The following is a 5,007-nucleotide window of genomic DNA, read 5'->3' on the forward strand; positions in this document are numbered from 1 at the left end:
TCTCTATGTAAGTCTGTGTAAGTCTGTGTGGGTCTCTGTGTAAGTCTCTGTGTAAGTCTCTGTGGGTCTCTGTGAGTCTGTGTGGGTCTCTATGTAAGTCTGTGTAAGTTTGTGTGGGTCTCTGTGTGAGTCTGTGTGGGTCTCTGTGTGAGTCTGTGTGGGTCTCTGTGTAAGTCTCTGTGGGTCTCTGTGTAAGTCTCTGTGGGTCTCTGTGAGTCTGTGTGGGTCTCTATGTAAGTCTGTGTGGGTCTCTATGTAAGTCTGTGTGTGGGTCTCTGTGTGAGTCTGTGTGGGTCTCTGTGTGAGTCTGTGTGGGTCTCTGTGTGAGTCTGTGTGGGTCTCTGTGTAAGTCTGTGTGGGTCTCTGTGTAAGTCTGTGTGGGTCTGTGTGGGTCTCTATGTAAGTCTGTGTGGGTCTCTATGTAAGTCTGTGTGGGTCTCTATGTAAGTCTGTGTGGGTCTCTATGTAAGTCTGTGTGGGTCTCTGTGTAAGTCTGTGTAAGTCTGTGTGGGTCTCTGTGTAAGTCTGTGTAAGTCTGTGTGGGTCTCTGTGTAAGTCTGTGTGGGTCTCTGTGTAAGTCTCTGTGGGTCTCTGTGAGTCTGTGTGGGTCTCTATGTAAGTCTGTGTAAGTCTGTGTGGGTCTCTGTGTAAGTCTCTGTGTAAGTCTCTGTGGGTCTCTGTGAGTCTGTGTGGGTCTCTATGTAAGTCTGTGTAAGTTTGTGTGGGTCTCTGTGTGAGTCTGTGTGGGTCTCTGTGTAAGTCTCTGTGGGTCTCTGTGAGTCTGTGTGGGTCTCTATGTAAGTCTGTGTGGGTCTCTATGTAAGTCTGTGTGTGGGTCTCTGTGTGAGTCTGTGTGGGTCTCTGTGTGAGTCTGTGTGGGTCTCTATGTAAGTCTGTGTGGGTCTCTGTGTAAGTCTGTGTGGGTCTCTATGTAAGTCTGTGTGGGTCTCTGTGTAAGTCTGTGTGGGTCTCTGTGTGAGTCTGTGTGGGTCTCTGTGTAAGTCTGTGTGGGTCTGTGTGGGTCTCTATGTAAGTCTGTGTGGGTCTCTATGTAAGTCTGTGTGGGTCTCTGTGTGAGTCTGTGTGGGTCTCTGTGTAAGTCTGTGTGGGTCTGTGTGGGTCTCTATGTAAGTCTGTGTGGGTCTCTATGTAAGTCTGTGTGGGTCTCTATGTAAGTCTGTGTATGTGTCTCTGTGTGGGTCTCTGTGTAAGTTTGTGTGGGTCTCTGTGGGTCTCTGTGTGAGTCTGTGTGGGTCTCTGTGTGAGTCTGTGTGGGTCTCTATGTGAGCCTCTATGTAAGTCTGTGCGTCTTCGTGATGACGGGTGCTGACATCACCAATCCGCTGCACTTTGGGCTTGAGACTTGACACCTGGACTTGAACCTATCCTCTCTGCAGTGGCCAGCTCGGGTGCTTTTTGACCTTTGAGCCACCCAGCCATCTCCAATGTGATTACTTTGCACACACACCCCCCCGCCTCCCATAATGCACTCCGTGGTTTAATGTTTGACAGAGCGAGCTACAGATACCACAGGCATTGCAGAGTCACTGTAGCACTCCACTTGATCTCCACGCTCACCACCACTTCATTGTTCACCGGGGAAGAACAAGAATCTATGGGTCTCCGTGTGGTGAGTCTGTGGGTCTCTGTGTGGTGAGTCTATGGGTCTCTGTGTGGTGAGTCTGTAGGTCTCTGTGTGGTGAGTCTATGGGTCTCTGTGTGGTGAGTCTATGGGTCTCCGTGTGGTGAGTCTATGGGTCTCTGTATGGTGAGTCTATGGGTCTCTGTGTGGTGAGTCTGTGGGTCTCTGTGTGGTGAGTCTATGGGTCTCTGTGTGGTGAGTCTGTAGGTCTCTGTGTGGTGAGTCTATGGGTCTCTGTGTGGTGAGTCTGTGGGTCTCTGTGTGGTGAGTCTATGGGTCTCTGTGTGGTGAGTCTATGGGTCTCTGTGTGATGAGTCTGTGGGTCTCTGTGTGGTGAGTCTGTGGGTCTCTGTGTGGTGAGTCTATGGGTCTCTGTGTGGTGAGTCTATGGGTCTCTGTGTGGTGAGTCTATGGGTCTCCGTGTGGTGAGTCTGTAGGTCTCTGTGTGGTGAGTCTATGGGTCTCTGTGTGGTGAGTCTATGGGTCTCTGTGTGGTGAGTCTATGGGTCTCTGTGTGGTGAGTCTATGGGTCTCTGTGTGGTGAGTCTGTGGGTCTCTGTGTGGTGAGTCTGTGGGTCTCTGTGTGGTGAGTCTGTGGGTCTCTGTGTGGTGAGTCTATGGGTCTCTGTGTGGTGAGTCTATGGGTCTCTGTGTGGTGAGTCTATGGGTCTCTGTGTGGTGAGTCTATGGGTCTCTGTGTGGTGAGTCTGTGGGTCTCTGTGTGGTGAGTCTGTGGGTCTCTGTGTGGTGAGTCTATGGGTCTCTGTGTGGTGAGTCTGTGGGTCTCTGTGTGGTGAGTCTGTGGGTCTCTGTGTGGTGAGTCTATGGGTCTCTGTGTGGTGAGTCTATGGGTCTCTGTGTGGTGAGTCTATGGGTCTCTGTGTGGTGAGTCTATGGGTCTCTGTGTGGTGAGTCTATGGGTCTCCGTGTGGTGAGTCTGTAGGTCTCTGTGTGGTGAGTCTATGGGTCTCTGTGTGGTGAGTCTATGGGTCTCTGTGTGGTGAGTCTATGGGTCTCTGTGTGGTGAGTCTATGGGTCTCTGTGTGGTGAGTCTGTGGGTCTCTGTGTGGTGAGTCTGTGGGTCTCTGTGTGGTGAGTCTATGGGTCTCTGTGTGGTGAGTCTATGGGTCTCTGTGTGGTGAGTCTATGGGTCTCTGTGTGGTGAGTCTATGGGTCTCTGTGTGGTGAGTCTGTGGGTCTCTGTGTGGTGAGTCTGTGGGTCTCTGTGTGGTGAGTCTATGGGTCTCCGTGTGGTGAGTCTGTAGGTCTCTGTGCGGCGAGTCTGTGGGTCTCTGTGTGGTGAGTCTATGGGTCTCTGTGTGGTGAGTCTGTGGGTCTCTGTGTGATGAGTCTATGGGTCTTTGTGTGGTGATTCTATGGGTCTCTGTGTTGTGAGTCTATGGGTCTCTGTGTTGTGAGTCTATGGGTCTCTGTGTGGTGAGTCTATGGGTCTCTGTGTGATGAGTCTATGGGTCTCTGTGTGATGAGTCTATGGGTCTCTGTGAGGGGGTTGGAAGTAAATTAGTTTTCCGTTTAGTATAGTGGTGTAGTGTGTATTGTAATGTCGTGTGTATTGCAGTGTAGTGTGTCATATATAGTATTATGTATAGTGTAGTGTGTATTATAGTGTAGCTCACCGAAGTGGCTTATCACGTGAAAATGTATAGCAGCAGCCAAATACTGTGAGCGCGTGACGTTGATTCTCAATGTGGATGGGTCGGGATCGAACCCACGACCTCCTGTACACCAGGCAAGGTAGTTAACATCTCCTAGCCACCGTGATGATGATGAGAGAGAGAGAGAGACACGCAGACTCCAAATATACAGCAGCAGGCGTCAGGGTCGGTATCGAACCCACGACCTCCTGTACACCAGGCAAGGTAGTTAACATCTCCTAGCCACCGTGATGATGATGATGAGAGAGAAAGACACGCAGACTCCAAATATATAGCAGCAGCAGCAGCAGGCGTCAGGGTCGGGATCGAACCCACGACCTCCTGTACACCAGGCGAGGTAGTTAACATCTCCTAGCCACCGTGATGATGATGATGATGATGAGAGAGAGAGAGAGAGACACGCAGACTCCAAATATACAGCAGCAGGCGTCAGGGTCGGGATCGATTCCACGACCTCTTGTATACCAGGCGAGGTAGCCAACACCTCGCCATCTTCTCATTCCCATGTGCTCCGTGTGTCGCACCCCCTACCGCCTCCAAGGCCGTCGCCCGTTCCGCCGTGATCCGGCGCGCCGATGCCCACTTTGTCGACGCCGAATTTATCGGCACGCGATTGATCGACGGTTCCCGTTTCGGCTGCCCCCCCCCCCCTCCCCCCGTGCTCCTGGTTTTCAGGCCCCTCCCGGCGCACCACGAAGGTGAAGCCGCCACGGGCCGAAGAGAACACCAGCCAGGGTGGAGAGGAAGGGGACGAGGTGGACGCGGCGGTGGAGGTGGAGGAGATTGAGATGGATGGAGGAAGTTTGCAAAATTCGGATGATGAGTTGCCTGCAAGGAAAGGTAAGGGTTTGGTGTTGGGTGTCGGCAGTGTGGTAGGTGCTGGGGTCGGTGATGGTCGTGGCGGTGGTGGTGGTGGTGGTGGCGGCGCCGCCGAAGCGGATGGTGGTCGTGGTGTGTTGGTGGCGGCGATGGAGGTGCCGATGGTGGTTCCCGTGATTGCTGGTGGTAGTGGAGTTGGCGGTGATTGTTGGGGGTGGTTGTGGTGGTGGTGGCGGTGGAGGTGCCGATATTGTCATTCTTGGAAATCTATCTTCCAAGTCCATACACGTCACTCCGGACAATCCCGAATCCACGCCATCGCCTCTACAGTACAGTAGTTGCAATCTCTTTACAAGTGTAGTGGGTTGGATTCAGGGCGCACACTGGAACTTTTGAGGCAACACTATCTATTAGCGGGTAACTCTTAACATTGACAGGATAACGACATAGGGTGGTGGTAACCACCGTTACTAACTTGGCTTACACACGGGGATACTGCTACATTCCTGGACCCGAGACTGAGGATCGTAGATGGTGGCTTCATCCCAGACTTGACCCAGCAGAACAGCCCGGCTCTACGTCCACCCCACGCTTATAACCACTCCGGCGTGGCCGGCTCCACCCCAGGAATGTAGCAGGTATTGTGGTCTATGCAAACATGACTCCTTGTAAAAAGGTGTCAGTTTTGTTGCCAGATAGAAGGGTAAAAAACAATTATCATATTTTTACTGGCAAATGAGGTTCCAATGGTGTATTATGATTGTTGTTATCGCTGAGCACTCGCATCGATCGGTCGGTCGTTTGCGTTCGTTCCGAGTCGAAAGGGTACACGATGGAAATTGTCAGTGGCGATGCATTTTTTCTTGAGCG

Source organism: Lethenteron reissneri, chromosome 71 (genome assembly GCF_015708825.2).
Source record: "Lethenteron reissneri isolate LAM-NWPU_2019-01 chromosome 71, ASM1570882v1, whole genome shotgun sequence".
NCBI lineage: Eukaryota > Metazoa > Chordata > Hyperoartia > Petromyzontiformes > Petromyzontidae > Lethenteron > Lethenteron reissneri.